General features: G+C 41.1%; 1 pseudogene; it reads left to right on the top strand.

Moving 5' to 3' along the window:
- Positions 1-24,988, top strand: LOC123805214 (annotated as a pseudogene).
- Positions 24,989-27,801: the final 2,813 nt, after the last annotated feature.

Below are 27,801 nucleotides of genomic sequence, written 5' to 3'. Positions count from 1 at the left end.
CCGGTCACAGGATGGGAAATGGATTGGAGTGAGACAAGCCTGAGTGTGGCGAGATCAGAGAAGAAACTTCTGTAAGGTTCAGGTAAGAGTTAGTAATCTTTGGTACTAAAGAAATGGCAGAGGGGCTAGAGAGGAGGGTTAGAGTCAACAAACATTTAGAATGTTGAATCAATGAAGTTTGGTAAACAGATTACCTGGAGGAGATAAGTAAGAGAGACAGAAGAGTATAGGATGATACTATGGTTTCTGGCTTTGACAGGTGGCAGATGGTGGCACTACCAAACCTCACTGCTCTTAGTACAGTGTCTGACCTTCACCACACATTTGTAGAATGAATAAATAACTGAAGGGATGAGTGAAGTACATTCATGTAATTTCATCCTGCTCTATTATTCCCTTTCACCTGTAGGCTAAGCCTTTGGATCCCAGTGTACTTGTTTCCACCACTGCCCAATTGAAGAAATGGAGCAGTTTAGAGATTCTGCTGTTCCTGGGTTCACCTCTAGAAAAACTGTCATCTTGTTTCTTCCCTGCTGGCCTAGAAATCCCCTGGGCACACCAGAGATCCCTATCCTGTGGCAAGCAGAACACTCAGGAATGGATGGCCACCAAGAAGACCCTGAGAACTCTTTTCATGGACTTAGGACTTCCCTCTTATACCATTAACCCCACCCTCACCTAGTCTCTGTCACTTACCCACAAACTCACTCCTTCCCCCCATCAGTCAGTGATGTACTCTAAGTCCTCAAGATGCACTGTGGTCCTTGGCTTTCACTTCAGTTCCCACTTGCATCTGTCATGTGACCAGTGTTCTTCTGAGTGTTCTCTTTGGACCACCAGTCTCAGAACAACATTGAGGAGTGTTTATTAAATATGTAGATGGCTAGATCCCAAGCCTGACCCACTCAATCAGAACTGACTGGCTGGGTCAGAGGAAGGAGTAGGTTCTGAATGTTTCAGAAGTTCTGTGAGTAGTTCCGAGACCCCATAATGTGAGAGTTGCTGTGGTGGATTGTGTGAACATGGATTGGAGGTGCTTATGGGTCTGCCACCCCAGCACACAATGCCTGGTGGTGACTCAATGGACAGAGAGCCCTCTGCAACATTGACCTCCTTCTTTGATGCTCATTGTTTTCATCAGGAAAGGCTCTCCTATTCTGCTACTAATTGGATTACCTTCTTGCACAATTTTCTGCCCCTCCTTCTTCCCCCACTAAGTATTCACAGGACAATTAGTGCTCAATTGCTCTTTCCTGCTCCATCTTCCCAGGCACTTAGTACAGGCCAATGTGCATGAGAATTGGTTGTTTACATGTGAGCTTTCAAATAGCCCAGACCAAGCGTGGGAAGACAAATGCCTTTAGACTAACAGCATCTAGACAGGGCCAGGTATATAGTAGGCACCCAATGGATACTTGGGGGATCAGATCACTAATGAAAGGAGCCAGGGGAATAAATAACATAAATCAAAGTCTTCTGTTTTGGGCTTTAGGAGTGACCCTATTTAGAGTCTTCTAACAATAGGTTTGCCCTCCTGGCTTATCTGAGAGTGAGGTCATTAGTTCAATGTGTTAGAGCTCCAGAGAGGGCAGGAACACTCTGACCAGGCTAAGGAGTTGTGGGGAATGCACTGTAGGCTGCCTACACTGGCAGGGAGCTTCATTCACTCGTTCATTCATTCAATCAATTTTTAGTGAGCTCCCCTTATATACCAGGTGATGCACAAGGTGCCAAAGATAAAATGGTGAGCAGGCCACATGAGGCTCATAGAGTTTCGAGTTTAGTGGGAAAGACAGACATTAAAAAATTATAGTTATGAGAAGTGCTGGGAAGGAAAATAGCAGGGTCCTGCAAACGTGTTTATCACAGGAAAACCTGAATGAGCCTGACAGGAATGGAAGGAGGGATGCTGTTCAAGGTGGATTTACCCAAGGATGTGACCTTGAGTCAAGACCATAAGCATGACCAGGAATTAAATAGGCAAAAAACTGAGGGAGGGCATCTCAGCCAGAGGGTGCATGAAATCCTGAGGCACTTACAAGCTTGGCATGTTTGTGGAATATGCCAGAAGACTGATGTAGTTGGAACAGAGGGAGTGAGGAGGTACGAGGCAAGAGATGAGACTAGACAGCAAGGTAGGAACCTTGCAGATCACAGTAAGGAGTTTGCATTTTATTTAAAGCTGGGGAGTAGTACAATATAATTAGTATTTTAAAGAGTCCTCTGGCTGCTATATTGGTAATGGATTGAAGGAGGACAGAAGTGGAAGGAGAGACAAACTGGGAGGACTTGATGGTGACTTGGCCTAAGGTGGCAGCTGTGGAGACCTCAGTGAAGAAGTTCAGCTAACATATTTCACAGATTAGGAAACTGAGGCCTAGATAAGGGGAACAACTTGCCCAAGGTCACTCTGCCTTTTGGTCCTGTTCTCCCACAAAAGGGAGGTTAATGGAGAACCAAGGGTAGAAAGCAAAGTTAACTCTGGTAGGATAAATTCACTGATGACTTGTCACATGTCTGGGGTTCTGGAAGCAGATGCAGATCCTCAGAGTGAGAAGGAAATAAAGCGACTCTGCTATCCATTATTTGAGGTGCTCTGGAGTTCAACTGCCTGGGGGTATACTGAAGTCAGCAGCATCCCTCAATTGCATAACACAACCCTGTTTAGTCTGGCCATTGCTCAGCCAGAAACTAAGTATTTACTGGCCAGTTGCTTCCTGCCTCCATAGTATAACCAAGTGCTGAGCTGGGCAGGACTCCCAGTGCTCCTCAGTCTCAGAGCAAGCAAGCAACAACCTCACGCAGGGTTATGGCAGGTCAGGGCGGGGAGGGCCCTCACTCCTGAGCTTGCATGGAATTGGCTGCTCTTGGACACACCACTTCTGTGGAATGCCAATCACAAGAGCCACAGCATCCTTGCTCCACCCCCTAATTCTGCACTTGTCCTTGTGAAAACCACAGAACTTCCCACCACAAAGTGAGCTGGGGAGAGAAGTTCCTTCCTTACCCAGCCCCACACCCAGCCCAAAAGGCCTTTGGGAGTGGTGCCTGGCTCACAGCCCAAGGAGGATGAATGTTCTGCTTCCTAAAGTGAAACATTTAACATTTGCTCTTTGGGAATAGCTTAGCTGACAACCAATTAGGGAGAAGTGATACCAAATGGATGGTCAACCAAGGCTCTGCTGAAATAGCCTTGGGTGTAGATAATCATGAAAATAATCCTAGAGAGGAAAATTCTCACAGGTTTCATTTGGTAGCCAGCGTTGCTGCCCATTTACACTGCACCCGCCAAAGTGGCACTTGTTATCTCTCCAATCTAGGTTACAGCAGATTGGGCCTCACCTCACCTCACTCTCTACCCATCTGCTTTGGGAGTGCCATTCTTTGGGCAAGAGTGGCACCATAGTGGGCTGAAAAGGGTTAGGGAAAGTTTTCTAATCCTGGTTCTTTCATTAACAGGTTGCAAAACCTCCCTCTGTGTCCATTTCCTTATCTAGAAAATGAGGGGTCCCAGTAAATGCTCTCCAAGGTCATCTCTAGTTGTGACATGCTAGGAACCTCATAGCAGCTATGCACCAGAGGCCAGAGTAAGTGTTTTATGCTCCTCATCTCATTTAATTCCCACAATAACTCCTATGAGGGAGATACTATTATACTCCTTTCCCTCCACTTTAGAGATGAGGGAAATGAAGCTCAGAGATGTTAAGTGACCTACTCCAGATCATACAGGAAAGGGCAGCAAAAAGCAGAGCCAGGATTTGAATTCAGGTCTGTCTGATTCCACACCTCAACACTCATAATTGCTTCTCTAAGCAAAGACTTTATAGGCTCTACCAGGGCTGTCAAACTCATTTTCATTGGGGGCCACATCAGCCTGGGGGTTGCCTTCAAAGGGCTGAAATAATTTTAGGACTGTATAAATGTAACCACTCCTTAATTGTTAAGGAGTTGAAATTATGTTCGGCCCTTTGAAGGCAACTGTGAGGCTGATGTAGCCCCTGGTGAAAATGAGTTTGACACCCCTACTTTACACTATTCAAATTTCTCTTGAAACCTTGACAAGCTTGGAATGCCCAAGAGAGAAAATGACCATACCTCCCCATTTTGTACTTGGAGGGACAGCCTGATGTGTGAGTTGAAGCAGGAGGACACTATGCTGCTGTGAGCTAATGGGTCAAGAGAAGGCCTTTTTCAATTAGCTTGTGATAATGATGTCATGGTGAGGTGAGGGGTTCCTGGGCACACAGGGAGAAACAGGAGGGTACTGGCAGAAGGGTCTCATGAGTGCATTACCTGTTTTATAGCCTCAGATCCCTCCCTTGTGTTCTGGGATGTCTGACAAATATTGGCCAGGTTCTCAGGGCTCTACTCTAATGATATTACTGAGGGCAAGGGAACCCAGTGAAAATTTAATAGACAAACATAAAACGTTTCACACACTCTGTCTACAGAAGTTCTTTTGAAGGTCTGCACAAAGCTGCAAGGGCTGCTTGGAACTCTCCGTCCAAGAAAATGATTAACATTTCTTGTTTCTGGAGAACGATGCAGTCTGTTCATTAAATGCCTCAATTAAAGGGAGAGGATACAGTGCAGTTGGGGGTTTTCCACCATAATTCATCTGAGGCTCTCGGTCAGGGAAATTCGAGCCTGGGGCAGACTCGGCTTCCTGACCACTTCCTGCTCCCAGTCTTCCTCCAACCCTGTGCCTCTAATAAATTCAGGTTTTTCAGAGTTCAGCTCTCATTAACCCTTTGAAGTCTGGGTGTATAAATCATAGTTAAAGTCCATGAACCACTTAATGTATATTGAAAATTGGCCAAGGAAGCAACTGATCCAGGGTGGATGCTTCTATTGTAAGGATCAAATAAGTCAGTGTCGGTGTGTGAAAGCACTTTGTGATCCTTGAAGCACAGTAAATTACTTTTTATCGTTATTTTTCTCAATAGGATGGTTTATTTATTTACAAAATGGATGCCTGTCCTCATTATGGCCCTTTGAACAAACCAAATTGGTACTTGGTGATCCTGGAAAAGTATTAAACTTTCCTTGTACTTTCTCCTGTGTTCCTCAAGCTAATTGACCCTTGATTAAGAACCTTCTGATAGGTCTGTCACTTGTACACTTGGAGCCACTATAATTTGCTTATTGTTTTTCCTCAACAACAACAACAAAAAAAAGTGTGAAAGGCACAAGAGGCAGGGGCTTTGCCGGCAATGGAGGACTCTGTTTTGTCCATGCTCCTTCTGGGATTGGGTTTCAGATGGGATTGTGTGCTGAGTGGCTGAGGGGCTTTTGTGTGTAACGGGGTGGATCAGTCATGGACAAAGACAGGTCAGCTAGAAAATGTCACTAGTTAATGTTCAGAGAAAACTCTTTTCCAAAAATGTCTGAAGTGACTCTCATACATTACTGGTGGAAAAGGAAATTGATACAACCCTTTGTAGGGGCATTTGACAATATCTCACAAAAATTATATATATATTTACCTTTTGACTCACCAATCTTATTTCTAGGGATTTACCCTTGTGATGTGCCTCCAATAATATGGGAATGTATATGCACAAGGTTATTCATATACCATCTTTTATAATTGCAAAATAGTTGAAACTACCTAAATGTTCATACATAGGGGAGTCATTGAATGGAATTTGGTACAGCCACAAAATGGATCACTATGCTGCAGTAAAAAAGAATGAAGATGCTCCCAATGAACTGAGAGGGAGTAATTTCCAGGATATGTTAATAAGTAAAAAAAAAACCCCAAAGTGTAAAAAGTATCTTTACTATGCTACTTTTTGTGTAAGAAGGAAGGGTAGTGATAAAATATAAATGCATCTGCTCATTTGTACAGAAAGAAACACAAAAAGAATAAACCACAAACTAATGGAATTGGTTACTGACAAGAGCGAGTAGTAACAACGCACAATAGGTATTTCCTGGCAATGACTTACAGATACTATAGATGGCCATAAAGGGAATGGTAGATTCAGCCTTGGAATATCAAGAAGCTTCTATTACTGTCTTGAAAGATGAGTATGTGGTCACCAGGTTGGCTGGACATAACAGGGAAATTATTCCAGCAGAGGGAACAGTAACCAGCAAAGATCCAGAAACCAGAATGTGGACTTCCTTTTCTGCATTGGTGGGGAGTTTGAATTTTATTCTGAGTGAGGTGAGAAGCCATTTTGAGCAGAAGAGTGATATGGGCCTTTTATATTGCATCAGTCCCTTTGGTTTTAATGTGGGGTGTGGACTGAAGGGGAACTAAGTGGAAGCAGGGAGATGAGTTAGGAGGTTGCTACAGCCATCCAAGTGAGAGGATAATGGCTTGGATCTGGAAAGCAGTAGTAGAGGTGATAAAAAAGTAGTCATGTTCTGGATATATTTTGAAGGTACAGCTAGCAGAACAAATTGATGGACTGAATATGGAGGAGAGTGAAGGAGAAAGAGTATAATTTCTGGTATAATTTTCATAGTTCTGGCTTAATTGATTAGGTGTCTGAGAGAGCCTTTCTGAAAGATGGGGAACACAGTAGAAAGAAAAAATTATGGGGAAAGGTGATGAGTCATCTTGGATGTGTCAAGTGTGAGATGTTAGTGAGTCACCAGCAGTTGGATATATAGGTCTGGATCTCAGAGGAGAGGTCTGGGCTGTGGCCACACAATGTGGGACTATAGAGATGGAGGTTGAAAAGCTGAGGCCATAATGCGAAAGTGTATTATAATCTTGAGAAGAGAAGAGGTCTGGGGACAAAGTCCTGAGGAACTCTAACATGAGAGAGGGGCAGAATATGAAGACTGTGTCAAGGTAGATAAAAGATAATTGTAGTAGTAGAAGGAGGACAAGGGGAGAAGAAGTCGTGGAGGCCCAGAGGGAGAGAGTTTCAAGGGGAGCAAGCTTAGCAGTTCCCTGCAACCTGGGCTGCAGAGAAGTCCCAAAGCTAGGAGCTGCAAAGTGTCCATTGGGTCTGCCGTTACTTTTGATCTTTGAGAAAATGGTGCAGGGGGAGGAAAGATGAAGTCAAAATTCAAGTACTGCTGAGTGTGCAAGTAGTGAGGAAGTACAGACATTGAGGGGGCCTCTTCTTCAGAGACCTTTGACTGTGAAGGGAAGGAGTGAGGTGGAATGGAAGCTGAGAGAGGGGAGGGTGAAGGGTTGGAGTCATTATTATAAGGATGAGACAAACAGTCCCATTTTAGCTATAGAGAACATCAGTAGACATGCAAGGTTAAAAAACCATAAATGAAGGTATTAATCAATGAAGTCACATGGAGATAGGAGTGGGGGCCTAGATGGCATGGAGAGGTCAGGGAGAAGGGATACGGCTGAATAGGAAAAGGTAGACCTCTTTCTGAAAGGTTACTTCTCATGAAATCATTTTCAATGCAAAAGGAGTATGGAAGATCAAATTATCCATGCATGCACTGGGGCTCTTTCCAAACTTGGAGAGTGTGGGGGTAATCATGTGTTAATTCAAATAGAACCTTGGGCCTGGGTCACAGGCATCTGGAGAGGACAGTGCTGACAGAGGAGCTGGTTCCCCACTGCCAGCTGCAAACAATGCACACTTCAGATGTGTTTGTACAGACTGAAACACAGTTTAATGTGCACATGGGAGCCTATGGTATAAATCAAAGTTTTTTAAAAGAGAATCTCCTTTAAAACAAATTATGAGACTTTACAATGAATGGATAGTAACTAAGCAATGGGTTTGCCAGTTCTTCGTTGTTCTGAAATTTGGCCAGGAGCTGAAGGGCTGAGAACAGGGCAGGGTGAAATGCCCCAGGCTCCTTATTTGGTTCTCACCTTTGAGTCTACACCTAGCTCTGAAGGTTCAGCAGAACTCAGGACAGAAGTGAGGCCTGGGTGTGACAGCAGGCTGATCTTTTAAGAATCAGGGAGGCCCACTGGTCAAGGAGTTTGTGCTTCAAGGGCAAAAGGACTTAGGGCTAAGACATTCTGTCCCTTTCCAGACAGTGGAGCTTGTAAACTGTTTCAGAAGAGCTCATGCAAGTCATTGACTGAAATGTGCTAACCCTTGCTACATGGCATGATATATATTGGAAAGAGAAGGAGGAGGAAAGCATTTTGTTTGGGCCCAGACTTGGCTACAAACTTGCTATGTGACTTTAGGCAAGTACCTTCTCCTCTCTGGGCCTCAGCTGTTCCATCTGCCAAATAAGTAGACTGCACAGATGATCTCTAAGTGACCTGCCATTTTATGTTCTTAAAAATTTATAGAATGTATTTTCAGACCAGTTTCAGGTTCACAGCAAATTTGAACAGAAAGTACAGAGCATTCCCATGTGCTCCTGTACCCCCACATACACAACCTTCTCCACTGTGGAAATCCTGCACCAGAGTGGTACATTTGTTATAATCGATGAACATACATTGACACATTATCACCCAATGTCTGTAATGATGTTGTATATTTTGTGGGTTTGGACAAAATATATAATGACATGTATCCATCATTATAGCATCAAACAAAATAGTTTTATTGCCCTAACAATCCTCTGTACTCCTCTCATTCATCCTTCTCTCCCCTCTATTCCTAGCAACTTTTTACTGTCTTCATTGTTTTGCCTTTTCCAGAGTATGATACTATAATTGCAGTCATTCAGTATGTAGGCTTTTCAGATTGACTTCTTTCACTTAATAACATGCATTTAAGGTTCCTCCATGTCTTTTTGTAGCTCAATAGTTTATTTCTTTTTAGTGCTTGAAAAACATTGCATTGTCTGGAGTAAAACAGTTTGTTTATCCATTCACCTACTGAAGGACATCTTGGTTGCTTCCAAGTTTTGGCAATTACGAACAAAGCTGCTATAAACATCCATATGCAGATTTTTGTGTTGAACATAAATTTTCAACACATTTGGGTAAATAGGAGCATGATTGCTGGATTGTATGGTATGGTTAAGTATAGGTTTAGTTCTATAAGAAACCACTAAACTGTCTTTCGAACTGGCTGAAAGACCATTTTGCATCCCTCCCCATCCTCAAGCAATGAATGAAAATTCCTGTTGCTCCACATCTTCTCCAGCATTTGGTGTTGTCAGTTTGGGATTTTAGCTATTCTAATAAGTGTTCAGTGGTATCTTATTGTTTTAATATGATTCCCCTAATCATGTATGATGTTGAACATTTTTCATATCCTTATTTGCCATCTGCGTGGTGTCTATTCCGGTGAAATTTCTCTTCAGATCTTTTGGCTAATTTTTAAAGTCAGTTGTTCATTCTCTTATTGTTAAGTTTTCAGAGTTCTTTGTATATTTTGGATAACAGTCCTTTATCAGATGTGTCTTTTGCAAATATTTTATCCCAGTTTGTGGTTTGTCTTCTCATTCCCTTGAAAGTGTCTTTCACAGAACAGAAGTTTTTAATTTAATGAAGTCCAACTTATTGATTATTTTTCATGGATTGTACCTTTCATATTGTATCTAAAAAGTCATTGCTATACCCTAGGTCATCTAGGTTTTCTCCTTCCTTGTAGAATTCAATATTATCATAGTTTTACATTTTCCATTTAGGTATATGATCCATTTGAGTCGATTTTTGCAGAGTGTGTTCTGTGTCTAGATTCATTTTCTTCTGTAAGTGGGTGCTTAATTGTACCAGCACCATATGTCAAAAAAAACTATCTTTGCTCCTTTATCAAAGATCCATAAGTATATATATTTGATCTATTTATAGGCTGTTTTGCTCCATTGATTTCTTTGTGTATTCTTTAACAAATATCATACTGTCTTGATTGCTGTAGCTTTGTAGTAAATCTTATAGTTGAGTAGTATCAGTGCTCTGACTTTGTTCCCCTTCAATATGGACTATTTTGGGTCATTTGCCTCCCCATATAAACTTTATTTTACTTTTATTAAATATTTTATTTATTTATTTTTAGAGAGAGGGAAAAGAAGGGAGAAAGAAAGGGAGAAAAACATCAATGTGTGTTTGCCTCTCACGTGGCCCCCACTTGGGACCTGGCCGGCAACCCAGGCACATACCCTAACTGGGAATTGAACTGGCAACCCTTTGATTCACAGCCCATGCTCAATCCACTGAGCTACAGCAGCCAGGGCTATTTTAATTTTAAAATATATTTTATTGATTATGCTACTAAAGTTGTCCCACATTCCTCCCTTTATTCCCCTCCACCCTGCATACCCCTTCCCACTGGCATCCCCCACCTTAGTTCATGTCTATGGGTCATACTTATAAGTTCTTTGGCTTCTACATTTCCTATACTGTTCTTAAGCTCCCCCTGTCCATTTTCTATCTACCATTCATGCTTCTTATTCCCTGTACTTTTTCCTTCATTCCCCACCTCCCCTTCCCCGCTGATAACCCTCCATGTGTTCTACAGTTCTGTGATTCTATTCCTTTTCTCAGTGTTTTCTAGGTTTTCTTCTTGTCTTTGTTTTTGTTTTTAGGTTTGGTTGTTGATAGTTGTGAGTTTGTTGTCATTTTACTGTTCATATTTTTATTTATCTATTTTAAGTATTTTTATTGATTGTGCTATTACAGTTTTCACATTTTTTCTCCCTTTATCCCCCTTCCACACTGCCCCCCCAATCCTCCAGCATTGCCCCTCCTTAGTTCATGTCCATGAGTTGTACATAGAAGTTCTTTGAGTCTTCTGTTTCCTATACCATTTTTATCTTTCCCCGTCTATTTTATGCCTACTAATTATGCTTCTTCTTCCCTGTACCTTTTCCCTGCTATTCCTCCCTTCCCACTCTCTACTGAAATCCCTCCATGTGATGTCCATTTCTCTGATTCTGTTCGTATTCTAGTTGTTTGCTTAGTTTTTGTTTTTGTTGTTTTTTTTCTTTTAGTTTCACTTGTTGACAGGTCTGAATTTGTTGTCATTTTACTGTTCATATATTTATCTTCTTTTTCTTAGGTAAGCCCCTTTAATATTGCATATAATAAGAGCTTGGTGATGATGAACTCCTTTAACTTGACCTTATCTGGGAAGCACTTTATCTGCTCTTCCATTCTAAATGAAAACTTTGCTGAATAGAGTAATCTTGGATGTAGGTCCTTGCCTTTCATGAGTTTGAATACTTCTTTCCAGCTCCTTCTTGCCTGCAAGATCTCTTTTGAGAAATCAGCTGATAGCCTAATGGGCACTACTTTGTAGTAACTCCTTTCCTCTTGCTTCTTTTAGGATTTTTTCTTTATCTTTAATCTTGGGTAACTTAATGATGATGTTCCTTGGTGTGTTCCTCCTTGGGTCCAACTTCTTTGGGACTCTCTCAACTGCATGGACTTCCTGGAAGTCTATTTCCTTTGCCAGATTGGGGAGGTTCTCCTGCATTATTTGTTCAAATAAGTTTTCAATTTCTTGCTCTTCCTCTTCTCCTTCTGGCATGCCTATGATTCGGATGTTGGAGTATTTAAAGTTTTCCTAGAGATTCCTAAGCCTCTCCTCATTTTTATGAATTCTTGTTTGTTCATTCTGTTCTGGTTGAATGTTTCTTTCTTCCTTCTGCTCCAAACCATTGATCTGAGTCCCTATTTCCTTTCTGTCACTATTGGCTCCCTGTACATTTTCCTTTATTTCACTTTTCATAGCCTTCACTTTTTCCTCTATTTTGTGACTATACTCAACCATTTCTGTGAATATCCTGATTACCAGTGTTTTGAACTGTGCATCTCATAGGTTGTTTATCTCTTTATCACTTAGTTGTATTTTTCCTGGAGCTTTGATCTGTTCTTTCATTTGGACCATTTTTTTTTTGTCTTGGCCCACCTGTTATGTAGTAAGGGGCAGAACCTTAGGTGTTCACCAGGGCAAGGCAACCCACACCACTGCATTGTGGTACTGTTTGTCGGGGAGGAGTACAAGAGCGAACAATGCTGCTTATTCAGCTTTCTTCTGGCTTTCAGTCACTTCCCGCACTACCCACAAACACATTGGGCCCTTCTGGTGCTTATCCCTGGGTGGGTGGTCTTGTGTATGTTCTAGGACTCTGTGGGTCTCTCTGATGAACTCTCCTGTGAGGCTTGGAGTTTCTCCCACCACCTCAACCCCCACAGGTTTTCTCAGTCAGAGGCTTTGGGGTTTTATTTCCCTGCACTGGAACCCTGGGTTGTGTGATCTCACTCCCCAGTTGTTCCTCCTGGTTTATCTGCACATAAATGTGGGACCGCCCATGCTGCCAGCTGCCATCTCACCCTGTCCACAAGCCTCTGACCTGGTCCTCCAGCTACTGCCTTGCTGTCAGCCCTTTGTGCCCAGGGGCGCGTCTCCACCCTTGCTACCAGTCTAGAGGAACGTTCCCTCTTTAGCTCCTTGGTTGTCAGACTTCTATACAGTTTGATTTTTTATCAGTTCTGGTTGTTTTATGTTTTTAAATTTGTTGTTGTCCTTATTTTGGTTGTGTAAGGAGGCACAGTATATCTACCTATGCCTCTGTCTTGGCCAGAAGATTCTAGATAAACTTTAGAATCAGTTTGTCAATAACCACAGAATAACTTGTTGGGATTTTGTTTGAGTTTGTGTTGAATCTATAGATCAATTTGGGAAGAACTGATATCTTGACAATATTGAGTCTTCCTGTCCATGAACATGGGATATTTCACACTTTTCATTCTTCTTTGATTATCTTTCATCAGAGTTCCATAGTTTTCCACCTATAGACCTTGTACATATTTTGTCAGGTATATACCTAAGTATTTAATATTTGTGGGTGCTAATGTAGATGATAATATGTTTTAAATTTTAAATATCACTTGCTCATTGCTGGTATGCTAGAAATCAATTGATTTTTGTATATTAACTGTGTATCCTGCAACCTTGCTGTAATTGCTTATTAGTTTCAATAATTTTTGTCAGTTATTTTTATTTTCTACACAGACTATCATTATATCTGTGAATAAAGACAGTTTTATTTTTTCTCTCCTAATCTGTATACCTTTTCTTGTCTTGTCTTGTCTTATTACATTAGCCAGGACCTTCAGTATGAGGTTTTCCTTGTTTGTGTTTTCTTTATTTTTATTGATATTCAGTTATAGTTGTCCCCATTTTCCCACCATTACTCTCCCTTTCCCTATTCGCCCCCACCTCCCACATTTAATCTTTGCCCCATTGTCTTTGTTCACGGGTACTTTATACATGTTCCTTGAAGACCCATCCCTTTCTTTCCCCCCTCATCCCTCTCCCCTGCCCCTCTGGTTACTGTCAGTTTGTTGTTTATTTCCATGTCTCTGAGAAATATCAATGTGTGGTTGCCTCTCTATCACCCCCAACTGGGGACCTGGCCCACAACCCAGGCATGTGCCCTGACTGAGAATCAAACCAGTGACCCTTTGATTCACACACCAGCACTCAATCCACTGAGCCACACCAGCCAGGGTTGGCCTTGGTAACTTGATAGCAGGGATTTTTGTAAACTTTCCCTTTCTCATACCCTGATGGGGTGCTTGTCTAGGCTAGTTTTATGTACTCCTAAGAGAGCTTAATGCCTCTCTAGGAGACGAATGCAAATAGGTCACATGGATCAGAAGTGTATGGAAAAACCACTTGCCAAACTTTGGAATTTAGCAGCTTCTTTTTTTGTCAACCAGAACACAGGCTGTGGTCCAAGTTTGTTAAACAATTGTATGCCTTACATTGAGCCCTTCAAAACCACATAGGCCTAGGTCATGTGACCCAATTCCTTGGTTTTGCCGAGAAGGGGATATACTACTGGGAGAGGAAAATTCAGTTACTTACCAGTTTCTTGCTAAGGGAAAAAAATAGAATATTTAGCCTTTGTGGGAGAGGCAGGTGTTCTCTTCCGCCTGAGGAATTTTTGCCCACTGGATGGGTAAGGTCAGGTGACAAACTTTCAGAGGCAGGGAACTGGGTGTTATTGGGTAATTTTCCTTTGCAAAATCTTTTAACTCTGTAAAAGGTACATTTCCATAGAAAATAGTCCCCTCAGATTAATATCTCAATACAGCCTGTCTTTTTTAAAATATATTTTATTGATTATGCTATTACAGTTTTCCCATTTTTCCCCTTCACTCCCCTCTACCCTGCACATCCTCTCCTACCCACCTTCTCCCCTTTAGTTTATGTCCATGTGTCATAATTTCTTTAGCTTCTACATTTCCCATACTATTCTTACCCTCCACCTGTCTATTTTCTACCTACCCTCTATGCTACTTATTCTCTGTATCTTTTCCCCCTCCCTCCTCCTCTCACTCCCCTGTTGCTAACCCTCCATGTGATCTCCATTTCTGTGGTTCTGTTCGTGTTCTGATTGATTGCTTGCCTAGTTGTTTTTGTTTTAGGTGTGGATGTTCATAATTGTGAGTTTGCTGTCATTTCACTATACATGTTTTTATCTTCTTTTTCTTGGATAAGTCCCTTTAACATTTCATAAAATAAAGGCTTGCTGATGATGAACTCCTTAAATTGACCTTATCTGAAAAGCACTTTATCTGCCCTTCCATTCTAAAGGAAAGCTTTGCTGGATAGAGCAATCTTGGATGTAGGTCCTTGCCTTTCATGACTTGGAATACTTCTTTCCAGCCCCTTCTTGCCTGCAAAATCTCTTTTGAGAAATCAGCTAACAGTCTGATGGGAACTCCTGTGTAGTTGATTGTCCCCTCATCTCTTGCTGCTTCTAGGATTCTCTCCTTCATTTTTACCTTGGCTAATGTAATTATGATGTGCCTTGGTGTATTCCTCCTTGGGTCCAACTTCTTTGGGACTCTCTGAGCTGCATGGACTTCCTGGAAGTCTATTTCCTTTGCCAGATTGGGGAAGTTCTCCTTCATTATTTGTTCAAATAAATTTTCAATTTCTTGCTCTTCCTCTTCTCCTTCTGGCATGCCTATGAATCAGATGTTGGAATGTTTAAAGATGTCCTGGAGGTTCCTAAACCTATCCTCATTTTTTCTGAATTCTTGTTTCCTCATTCTTTTCTGTTTGGTTGTTTCTTTCTTCCTTCTGGTCCACTATATTTTTTTCAGTCCCAGTTTCCTTCCCATCACGATTGGTTCCCTGTGCATTTTCCTTCATTTCTCTTATTGTAGCCTTAATTTTTCATCTAATTTGTGAGCAAATTAAACCAATTCTGTGAGCATCCTGATCACCAGTGCTTTAAACTGTGCATCTGATAGGTTGGCTATCTCTTGGTCACTTAAAAGTATTGGCTCTGAGGCTTTGATTGTACTTTGGTTTGAGACTTTTTTTTCTCCACTTCTTTTTTTTTAAGATTTTATTTATTTATTTTTAGAGAGGGAAGGGAGGGAGAAAGAGAGAGAGAGAGAGAGAAACATCAATGTGCGGTTGCTGGGGGTCATGGCCTGCAACCCAGATATGTTCCCTGACTGGGAATCAAACCTGCGACACTTTGGTTTGCAGCCCGTGGTCAATCCACTGAACCATGCCAGCCAGGGCCTTGAGTCTTTTTTTGGGGGGGTGGGGTGGGGTGGAGCCTTACGTGTTCTCCAAGGCAGGGCAACCCAGTCACTGGGTTGTGACGTTGTATGTGGGGGCGGGGTCTGAGAGGAAACAATGGCACTTGCTCCTCTCTCTGTTGGATTTCAGTCCCTTCTGCAGCTTCCCCCAAGCTGACTGGGCCTTTCTGGTGCTAATTCCCGTGTGGGTGGGCTTGCGTAAGTTCTAGGACCCTGTGGGTCTCTCCAACGCACTCTCCTGTGAGGCTGGGAGTATCTCCCTGCATCTCAACCCCCACAGGTGTTTTCAGTCAGTGTCCTGAGGTTCTATTTCCCAGCGCTGGGACTCTGGGTTGCGCAGTCTGTCTCACTGCCCACTTTCGCCTGGTTTATCTGCGTGCGAATGTGGCCCGGATAGCCAGGTGCCTTGCGTGCAGCCACCTGTGTGCTTGGGATACCTCACATGCCTGAGGTGCCTTACACACCCGGTCCCACTGCTCTTTGTGCAGGCCCCTTACCCCCTGGCTGCTCAACTCCGCCCCTTCTACCTGTCTGGATGAATGTGTATATTTTAACTCCTTGGTTGTCCAACTTCCATACAGTTCAATTTTCTGTCAGATCTGGTTGTTGTCTTGTTTCTAAATTGTTGCTGACCTTATTTTGGTTGTGTGAGGAGGCACAGTGTGTCTACCTATGCCTCCATCTTGGCCAGAAGTAGCCTGTCTGTCTTGAGTGTGAGGCTGAGGGGTAGAAGATGCTAGTGATTTGTGGGATATGGGATTAGACTGGACTGGATGATTTGCAAGGCCTCTTGCAATCCCAAGATTTGAAACTTACATGTTGATGTTTCTTTTACAGACACCAAAAACTAAGGGTCTTTCCTGGAATTTTAGCTTTGGAAATTAGATCCCCAGATTTTGACCTAGGGCTGACTATTTTAGGGATTGCTTTCCCTTTTCCCTCCATAAAAACATTTAAAAGGATAGTCTTGGCTCCCAGTTTCTGTAATATTACTGATGAAAGGCCTCTTGGGTCCCATTCTAAGTCCCCCTTGGCTGGGCAATTCTGCGAAAGCAGTTCTGCAGCAGAGACACCCCTTCCCCACAAGAGTCTACACTGACCACTCTGTTTCCCAAGCATACTGCCATACCTGCCAGCAAGCTTTGGCCCACTGGAATAGGCAGTGGTCATGGACTCTTTCTGGTGGACTTTTTCGTGGTTGCTTCTTCTTTTCTTCATCCTTCTCATCATTCAATATATCCAAGCACACAGAGAAGAAACTGCTTGTTGCTTACTCTAATATTCTTTCTTCTCTTCCTTAAAAACAGAAACTTGAATTTGTTTGGGGATGGCAATATACCCAGCTAAAGAAAGACTCCCTGGATTGAGCGTGGGCTGCGAACCAAAGTGTCACAGGTTCGATTCCCAGTCAGGGTACATGCCTGTGTTGCGGGCCATGACCCCCAGCCACCACACACTGATGTTTCTCTTTCTCTCTCTTTCTCCCTCCCTTCCCTCTCTAAAAATAAATAAATAAAATCTTAAAAAAAAAGAAAAAGAAGGAGAAAGACTCCCTTAGGCAGAGTGGCCTGATTAAGTTCTAGCCAATGAGATGTAAGCAGTATTTCTGGGAAGCTTTCTCAGAAGCAAGGAGTTTTTTTCTTCCCTTTCCTCATTTCTGCTGTGTGGATTTTAGATGCAATGGCTGGAGCTTAAACAACCATCATGGCATTGAGGCAACATGGTAAATATGGTGCAGCATCAACTTAGAAGAGGTTTGGGTGTCTGGTGACTTTATAAACTCAACCTATCAAACCTGTATGGAATACATCCTTAATTCTCTTATGGAAGAGATAAATAAAACTTTCATCTCCTTAAATTAATCTTTTCTGTTATTTTGATCAGAGCTAATCCTAACTCCTAAAATGAGACTGTAGGTTGACAAGTAACTCCAGATAATGAGGTCAAGTTTTATGGATTAAAATGTGGATATGGAGAAAAGGGATCATTTTTAATATTTTAAGGGATAACACTAGGGATTTTCCTAGGCAAGACATATGGTAATACCACTAGGCTGTCTGCTGTTTCCCTTCAAAGTAAACTCCATAAGAACCCATATCACATGTTTCAGATTTGCCACAATATCCTCAATGCCTAGCTCTGTGCTCGACACTTACAGAGGCTCAATTAAAAATTTCTGAAAAAGCAAACCGTTTGTTGCTTTCATAACTGATATATAGGCCAGTTTACTTAGGATAGCTGAGAGATAGTAAACAAAAATATGTGAACAAGCCATTAAAATGTGGCATAGGTGCAACTAGAGAAATAATAATGAGGGAAATTTCTTTAGACAGGGATATGGGTAAAAACCTCTTAGAGGAAGGGAGTAGGAAACAAACAGCCATGCAGATAGTGGGGTGGCATTGCTGGTGGGAGCATTCTGGACTGAGAGAACCACATGAACAAAGGCTTTGAGGTGTGTTTAAGGAAATAAAGAAGTTCAGTGAGGCTGGAGCTGGGAAAGACCAGGGGAATGACACACTAAAAGCCTGGAGAGTTCATCAGAGGCCAAGTCATGTAGGCATCTATAGGCTGTGGGAAGGAGTTTGGACTTTACTGTGAGTGCAGTGATAAGCCTCTGATAAGCTTAAAGTACAGGAACACCAGGATCCAGTTTTGCCTTAAGAAAGTCACTCTGGCTGCTGTGTGGAATTGGACATGGTCCAGTGTGCAAGCAGGGAGACCAAGATGAGAGGCTTTGATTCCACTAGAGAAAGGAAAGTGTTTTAGGCCAGGTAGTGGCAATGGTGCTAAAAGAAGTAGAGAAACTTGTAGTGTGTTTTTAAGGTTGAGTGGACCAACCTGAGCAGTATATTAGCTATGGAAGCTCAGGGGGAGGGAGAAATCAAAGGCTGCTGAGGCAGAATGCATTCATGAAAGTGTGAGTCAAGACTGATTTTGATCACACAGATGTTGATGTACTTGTAAAACATACAAATGGAATGATTGAGGAGACCATTAAATATTTGAGTTTAGAACTCAGGGGAATGCTTAGGACTCAAAATATAAATTTGGTAGTTGTTAGTGTGGTGATATTACTTAAAATATTAAGAATAGATGAAACTGGAAATCTAAGAGAGCAGAGGAGTAAGTGGAAGCTACACTAACCTCCACCCAGGACTAATCTGGAATTACAACTATTGAAGAGACATTGTCCTGAATAATCAACTGAACACCAGCTGGAAAGAAGCCTTATAATCATGGACAGACAGAAGAAACCACTTCACCATGACGAAACTGGTAGGGAGTGTAGAGGAGGTGTGAGAGGCCTGCCTAGGCTCCCATAGGTAGCAGCTGAAGTTCCAGAGGGATATTTCAGTGGACAGGGGGTTCCCCAAGAAGTGTGGGGTCTAAAACCTAAGCTGGACTCCCAAGCCTACAGCACCAGAGCTGGGAAAGGAATACAGATAGCATTCAGCTGTGAAAAGCAGCAGTGTTTCTATCTGCCAGGAGAGGCAGAGAACCTCTTAAAGGACCAATGCAAAAAATTTCATTTGCAGTCACTTACCCTGGGCTCTGGTAGAGGGTGGGGAGAGTAGACTAAAGATGCTTGAGGAGAGTCTTTGGTTGGTGGCTCTGGGGAGAAAATGAAGGAAGAACCACCAGGATCCCTGTGCTGAGTCATTCCCTATCCTGGAGAAGCCATCTTTCTCAGGCAGAGCAGTCCTCCCCAAGTGGATTCAACCTGAGAGGAAATAATAGCCCTGCCATAAGAATTACTCTGCCCCACTACATGGAGCTTAAGTGGGTTGATGATTATAGCTTGAGGCTATATCACTGATTACTTTAACCAGTATGGCAGATCTCTGTGAGTTCTATGACACTTCAACTGATCCTCTCCAGGGTCCTGTGCTGATAAAAGCCAGCCTTGGTGCACTGCTTGCTTCTTTCTGCACGCAAACAGGCCCAGCAAATGGAGATGCAAACTGTGGATCACTGATAGCTCCAAACAGGTTGACCAGGAACAGTCACAAGCAGCATTTGAGAAAGACCTACACCAGAGTCTTTGCAGATCTACCTAATACGTATAAACACAAAGAAGCACCCAAAATGGGAAGACAGAGAAACAGACCCCAATTGAAAGAACAAGATAATTATCCAGAAGAAGAGCTACATGAAATGGAGACAAGAAATTTATCAGATAGAGACTTTAGAATAATGATCATAAGGATACTCAACAGCATGAGAAAAAGACATAGAACCATAAAATGGATGAGTTAGAAATAAAGAATGCAGTATCTGGAATAAATAATACACTGGAAGAAATAAACAGTAGGTTACATGAAGCAGGTATCGAATCAGTGATTTGGAAGACAAGATAGAAAAAAAAAACACCCAGGCAGAGCAATAAAAACAAAAAGTAATTTTAAAAAATGAGGAGAGCTTAAGAAACATTTTGGATTTTAAAAAATGAGGAGAGCTTAAAAAACATTTTGGGAAACATGAAAGCATAACAACATCCACATCATGGGATTACCAGAAGGAGAAGAGAGCAAGCAAGGAATCAAGAACCTATTTGAAGAAATAATGACAGAAAACTTCCCTAATCTGGAGAAGGAAAAAGACACAGAAATCCAGGAAATTCAGAGAGTCCCAAACAAGTTGCACCCAAACAGGTCTACATTGAGACATAATAATTAAAATGACAAGGCTTAACAACAAGGAGAGAATCCTAAAAGGTGCAAGAGAAAAGCAGGTAGCTACATACAAGGATGCACCAATTAGACTGTCATCTGATTTCTCAACAGAAACATTTCAGGTCAAAAGGGAGTGGCATAAAATGTTCAAGGTGATGATCAGCAAAGAACTACAACCAAGGCTACTTTACCCAGCAAGGCTAACATTTAAAATTAAAGGGGAAATAAGGTACTTCCCAGACAAGAAAGGAGTTTATTAATATCAAGCCAGTGCTGCAACAAATGTTAAAAATCTTACTTTAAAAAGAGGAAAAAGAGCAAGAACAACAACAATAACAAAAAAAAAACAGAGAAAAACAGTCTACCAATAAAATGTCACTACATACATATCTATCAATAATCAACTTAATTGTAAGTGGCTTAAGTGCTCCAACCAAAAGACAGAAAGTAGCTGAATGGATAAGCAAATAAGACCCATATATATTCTGCCTCCAAGAGACCCACCTCAAATCAAAAGATACATACAGACTAAAAGCAAAGGGATGGAAAAAGATATTTCATGCAAATGGAAAAGAAAAAAGAACTGGGGTAGTAGTACTTATATCTGACAAATTAGACTTTAAAACCAAAACTATGATAAGAGATAAAGAAAGACATCACATAGTGATAAAGGGAACAATCCAACAAGAGGGTGTAACCCTAGTAAACTTTTTTGTATGTATGTATGTATTTATTATTATATCTTATTGATTATGCTGTACAGTTTTACTGATTTTCCTCTCTTTGTTCCTCCTCCACCCAGCACCCTCCACTCCCTCAGCAATCCCCCAACCATTGTTCATGTCCCTGTGTTATGTGTATAAGTTCTTTGGCTACTCCATTTATACTGTATTTCACATCCTGATGGCTATTCTCTAATGACTTATTTGTACTTCTTAATCCTCTCACCTCTTCACCTATTCCTGCATTCCCCCTTCCCATCTGGCAACCATCAAAATGCTCTCTATCTCTGTTCTTCTTGTTTGCTTAGTTTGCTTTTTAGATTCAATTACTGATAGATTTGTATTATCATTTTATTGTTTATAGTTATGATCTTTTTCTTAAATAAGTCCCTTTAATATTTCATATAATAATAGTTTGGTGATGATGAACTCTTTAGTTTTTTTTCTGGCCTGGGAATCTCTTTATCTGCTCTTTGAGTCTAAATGATAGCTTTGCTGGGTAGAGCAATCTTGGCTGTAGGCCGCTGCTTTTCATGACTTTGAATATTTCTTTCTAATCCCTTATAGACTATAAAGTTTCTCTGGAGAAATCACCTGAAAGTATTATGGGAACTTCCCTGAAGTTAATTAACTTCTTTTCTCTTGCTGCTTTTAAGGTTCTCTCCGTAACTTTAGCCTTTGGCATTTTAATTACGATGTGTCTTGGAGTGGAACTGTTTGCATCCATCTTGTTTGGACTCTCTGTGTTTCCTGGACTTGCACATCTATTTCCTTCACCAAATTAGGGAAGTTTTCTTGCCTTATTTTTTCAGATAGATTTCCAATTTCTTGCTTTTTTTATTCTCCTTCTTGCAGCCCTGTGATGTGAATATTGGACCTCTTGAAGTTGTCCTAGAGGCTGCATATACTATCCTCATTTTTTTGGACTCTTTTTTTCTTCTTCTTGTTCTGTGGGTTGTTTTATGTTCCAAATCATTGATTTGATTCTCAGCTCCATCCACTCTATTGTTATTTCCTTGTAAATTGTTCTTTATTTCAATTAGTGACTTTTTTATGCTATGAGGTCCTGACTAAATTCTTTGTACATTCTTATAACCAGTGTTTTGAACTCTGCATCTGATAGATTGTTTATCTCCATTTCTTTTAGCTCTTTTTCTGGAGTTTTGATTTGTTTTTGTTTTTTTTTTTTTTTTTTCATTTGGGCTGCATTTTTTTGTTTCCTCATTTTAGCAGCCTCCCTGTGTTTGTTTCTATGTATTAGGTAGAGCTGGGAAGAGGAGGCAAGGCTCCCAAGCTCATTTCATGAGGCCAGCATGATCCTAATTCCAAAAGCAGGCAAAGACACTACAAAGAAAGAAAATTATAGGTCAATATCCCTGATGAACATAGTTGCTAAAATCCTCAACAAATTATTAGCAAACTGAATACAATGGTGCATCAATAAGATTACATGTCATGATCAAGGGGGATTTATTTCTGGAATGCAAGGCTATTACACATTTGCAAATCAATAAATGTTATTCACCATATAAAGAAAATGAAGGATAAAAACCACATGATCATATCAATAGATGCAGAAAAAGAATTTGATAAAATTCAGCACCCATTTATGATGAAAACTCTGAGCAAAGTGGAAGTAGAGAGAAGATACCTAAACTTAATAAAGGCCATATATGACAAACCCACTGCCAGCATCATACTCAATGGGCAGAAAGTACAAGTGTTTTATTTAAGATCAGGAACAAGACAAGAATGTCTGCTTTCACCTCTCTTATTGAACAAAGTACTGGACTTCTTGGCCACAACAATGAGGCAATAAAAAGAAATAAAATGCATACAATTTGGAATAGAAGAAGTAAAACTGTCATTATTTTAAGATGACATGATCCTGTATATAGAGAACCCCAAAGATTCTACCAAGAAACTACTAGAACTGATATATGAATTCAGCAAAGTAGCAGGATACAAAATTAACATACAGAATTCAGTTGCATTTTTATATGCCAATAACAAACTAACAGAAATGGAAATTAAGAAGATGATCTCATCTACAATTGCTTCAAAAAGAATAAAATATTTGGGAATAAACTGAAGTAAGGATATAAAAGACCTGTATTCAGAAAATTATGACGCTGAAGGGAGAAACTGAAGAAGATACAAATAAGTGGAAGTATATACTGTGTTTATGGATAGGAAGAATTAACATCACTAAAATGCCCATACTACTTAAAGCAATCTATAGACTCAATGCAAATCCTATCAAGATTCCAATTACATATTTTGCAGAACTAGAACAAATATTTCAAAAATTCATATGGAACCACAAAGGGCCCCATATAGCAACAGTGATCCTGAGAAGAACAAAGTTGGAGGAATCATGCTACCTAATATCAAAATATACTATAATGCTATAGTAATCAAAACAGCATGGTACTGGCATAAAAGCAGATGCATAGATCACTGGAACAGAACAGAGAGCTCAGCAATAAACCCACACCTTTATAATCAATTAATATTTGACAAGGGAAGCAAGCACATTCAATGGGCTAAAGATAGTTTATTCAACAAATGGTGTTGGGAAAATTGGACAGATACATGCAGAAAAATGAAACTAGTCCGCCTTCTTACACCATACACAAGAATAAATTCAAAATGAATCAAAGACTTAATTTTAGACCCAAAGCCAAAAAAATCCTAGAAGAAAACATAGGCAGCAAAGTCTGACATTGCTCATAGCAATATTTTATGGGATATATCTCCCCAGGCAAGGGAACAGAAGAAAAAATAAACTGGACTACATGAAACTAAAAACATTTTTGCACAGCAAAGGAAATTGTCCTCAATATAAAAAGACAACCCATAGGATGGGAGAACATATTTGCTGATACATCTGATAAGGGGTTAATATCCAAAATATATAAAGACCTTACAAAAATCAACACCAAAACCTAAACAATCCAGTTGAAAAATGGACAAAGGACCTGAATAGACACTTCTCCCAAGGGTACATACAGATGTTCCATAGACATATGAAAAGATGCTCAACATCACTAATCATCAGAGAAATGCAAATTAAAAGCACAACGAGATATCATCTCACATCTGTCAGAATGGTGATTATCAGTAAATCAGCAAAGTAGAAGTGCTGATGAGGATGTAGAGAAAGGGGAACCATTTTGCACTATTGGTGGGATTGCAGATTGGTGCAGCCACTGTGGAAAACAGTATGGAAATACTGTATTTTGCCATGTATAAGACAGACTTTTTTGCCCAATTTTTTTAGGGAAAAATAAGGATGTGCATTTTACATGGGTAGTACTAATTCTGTATCTATATAAATGTTTTTAATTCTTTTATTTATGCTCATGCATTAAGAGTGCAGATTTAGAAAGCAATGATGATATCCATATACAAAATAATATCCTGGAATATGATAATCTGTTTTGTTTCTAAATACAAATAACTAAAAAAATGAATTATATGTTCAGTCAGATCCCGGCAGCAGCTACAGTGGCTCTCATCTTCTTAGGCTGTTTTCCATATCTCCTGTTCTCTTCCAGAAACATGGCCTCTGGTGTGGGTGTCTCTGATGGAGTCATCAAAGTCTTCAATGACATGGAGGTGCGTAAGTACTCGACTCTGGAGGAGGTGAAGAAGTGCAAGAAGGCAGTGCTTTTCTGCCTGAGTGAAGACAAGAAGAACATCATCCTGGAGGAGGGCAAGGAGATCCCGGTAGATGAAGTGGGCGACACTATAGATGACCCCTATGCAACCTTTGTCAAGATGCTGCTGGAAAAGACTGCCACTATGCCCTCTATGATGCAACCTATGAGACCAAAGAGAGCAAGAAGGAGGACCTGGTGTTTACGTTCTGGGCCCCTGAGTCTGTATTCCTGAAGAGCAAAATGATCTATGTCAGCTCCAAGGATGCCATCAAGAAGAAGCTGGCAGGGAAAAAGTATGAATTACAAGCAAACTGCTATGAGAAGGTCAAGGACTGCTGCACTCTGGCAGAGAAGCTGGCAGGCAGTGCTGTCATCTCCCTGGAGGGCAAGCCTTGTGAGCCTCATCCAGCCCCCTGCCTAGAGCATTTGGCAGCCTGAGACCTGCCTGTGGGAGTTGCTGGATGCCCCCTTCTTGCCAGACCAGAGGGGCTGAGGGGATCACAACAGGGGGAGGGCAGTCCCTTCACCCAGTTGCCAAACAGCCCTCCAATCCCTGGACCTTCCTACTCCCTTCACCCCTGATGGTTCCAGCATTCCCAAACCACTTTTGATCTTCTGATTCCTCTTGGGTCAAGCAGACCAAGTCCTCCCCAGGCACCCCAGTTTGGGAGGGGCCTGTATTTTTTAATGACACCCCAACTCCGACCTGTTCCTCACCTTTCCCATTCTGCCAAATTCTAACTGCAATAGTGACTCTGTGCTTGTCTGTTTAGTTCTGTGTATAAATGGAATGTCATGAAGATGACTCTTCTTCATGCCACCTGGTTCTCCTCCCCTTTTACCTGGCCATGGGCATTCATGGAAGCAGTACCAGTAAGGAAACTTCAATTTAAAAAAAGTCTCACTTAAAAATTGAATTAAAAAATTAAAACAAAAGATTTATTCCTGAACATTTGGGCAAAAAGAATGGGTGTGTACTATAGACGACAGCGCATTATACACAGCAAAATATGGTACCTCAGAAAGTTAAAAATGGATCTGCCTTTCAACCCAGCTATCCCACTTCTGGGAATATATGTGAAGGAACCCACAACACTAATTCAAAAGGACATAAGAACACTTATGTTCAGTGAAACATTATTTACAATTGCCAAGATATGGAAGCAGCCCAAGTTTCCATCAGTAAATGAGTGGATAAAACAACTATGGGACATTTACACAATGGAATACTACTCAGCCATAAAAAGAAGAAAATTTTACCCTTTGCGATAGCATGGATGGACCTGACAAATATTATGCTAAGTGAAATAAGCCAGTGAGAGAAAGACAAATACCATATGATTTCACTCATATGTGGAATCTAATGAAGACAGTGAACTAACAAACAAAACAAAGACAGACTCATAGATGGAGAACAGATTAAAGCTAGTGGGGAGAGGAGCTGAAGGGATAGAGGGATTGAGCAAAAAGGAAAAAGGACTCATGGACATGGACAACAGTGTGGTGACTGCTGGAGGGAGGTTGTATAATGGGACTAAATAATAATGCAAAAATAAAAAGATTGAATAAAAAAGAGTAGATAGAACCAACCAGAGAAAAAGAGTGTAGAGAGGGTAGAGTTTACCCCAAAGGTGCTCCAGCAGATAGAAAAGGAAAAGCCTGTAAAGGTAAATGAAAAATAAAAGATTGTTTGTATACTGCCTGTCATCTGTAACAGAATGGTTTAGCATTTGAGGATTGCTGATTAATAGCATCTCTTGTCTTTTGCCTGAAATGGAAATCAATAAAGATACATACACACGTGAGTCAGGCAAGAGATAAGAATACAACCTTTATTAATCATAAAGCTGCTTGGAGAAAGAAGAAAAGAGTTGTCTCTGAACAGGCCCGCTAATATGAGTAGTCTATCTCATATGCTCTCTATTTATGTAAATATGAAATGGGCTTCAGGAGCATAGAGCTTATGTCTGAACTGATCTGTGCCTAGAAGAGTGCCTGGCACATAGTAAGTGCCAATATTTGCATACTGAGTGGATCCAGATGTTAAGATGGAGACAATCTTCACAGATGATCCAGGAATCACCTGGGGAGCTTAAAAATGCCTATGCCCATGTCACAATCCCAGACCAATTTTAGCAATATTTGTGAGGATGGGGTTCATACATTAGTATTGCATTAAACTCTGGCCAGGTGATACCAATGCACAACCAAGGTTAAGAACTATTGCACTGATCCAATCCCTTATTTTACAGATGCAGACACTGAGGCCTAGAGAAAGAGGGTCATTTGTAATAACACAGGGCTCATCCTAGCCTTGCTGCTGACTGTGTGAGGGGCTGGGGCAAGCCTGTTTTTCTCTCTGGGGTTTCACTGTCCTCCCCTTGGAAGTGAGGAGGTTGGGGCAGTTAATTTCTAGAGCTCCTTTCAACCCTAATGATGTATCACTGTATTTTCTTATCTCAGGTGTGACTTAACTCACTGTAACATCACTTGCATCTCAAGATGCTTCTGCACGATGGTTGATTGGTTTTGCATTTAACTGACTGAGTTCTGTATTACAATGGTCTTCAAAGAAGAGATGTTTGGGACAGTTCATGACCCACAGAACTGGTCTGTGGTAAAGAATATGTCCTGTTTTCTCTTAGGTGTTGGCAGCAGGAAGTTCACCAGTGCAACAGCAGCAAAACAGCAGAGGAAACAGGTGAGGAAAGTCCAGTGGGCTGGGGCCACCCTTTTTTGTTCACATTCCACTTCTAGTTCTTGTCTATCCCTGAGCACCCTCTTGGAGTCAACTCTTTTTCATTCTTTTCCTGTCGTCTCCATTTATCTGCATCACTCACAATTCTTTCAAAGGCAAGCTGGTTCTCTCTGCCTACCCAAGACAGCCTCCATAGAACCCACTCACCTCCTTTCCATTTGATTTGGGTGACCCAGAGGTTGTAAGTGTGTTATCACAATATAGGCAACCAGAAGTGGTTCATGAAATGAGCAAGGCTGGGAAATAAGACTGTAGGTGATTCCTTCTTCTACAAAATTAAATGGAGTCTTGTGGTACGCAGCCATGTATTGGTCTTTTAAAGTGGCTATTTCTTCAGCAACTTGATAGAAATCAATATGAGGATGGGAGCTGGAAGGGAAAATGAGGGCTTGAGCAAAGAGGTAATGCATACAAACCTCAGAGGTGCAGGGCCCCGTTGGCCCAGTTACACTGGGCACCTGGCTTAGAAATGATCCTGGGTAAACACTTTGTTTTGTAAATTGGAAAACTGAAGTCTGGAGACACCAAAGACTTGTCCAAGGTTATATATCGTGTTAGC

Source organism: Phyllostomus hastatus, unplaced genomic scaffold (assembly GCF_019186645.2).
Source record: "Phyllostomus hastatus isolate PE091 unplaced genomic scaffold, TTU_PhHast_1.1 phas_scaffold_28, whole genome shotgun sequence".
In the NCBI taxonomy this organism is placed as follows: domain Eukaryota; kingdom Metazoa; phylum Chordata; class Mammalia; order Chiroptera; family Phyllostomidae; genus Phyllostomus; species Phyllostomus hastatus.
Note: the sequence above shows the minus strand (reverse complement) of the source record. Positions and strands in the feature narration are given on the sequence as shown.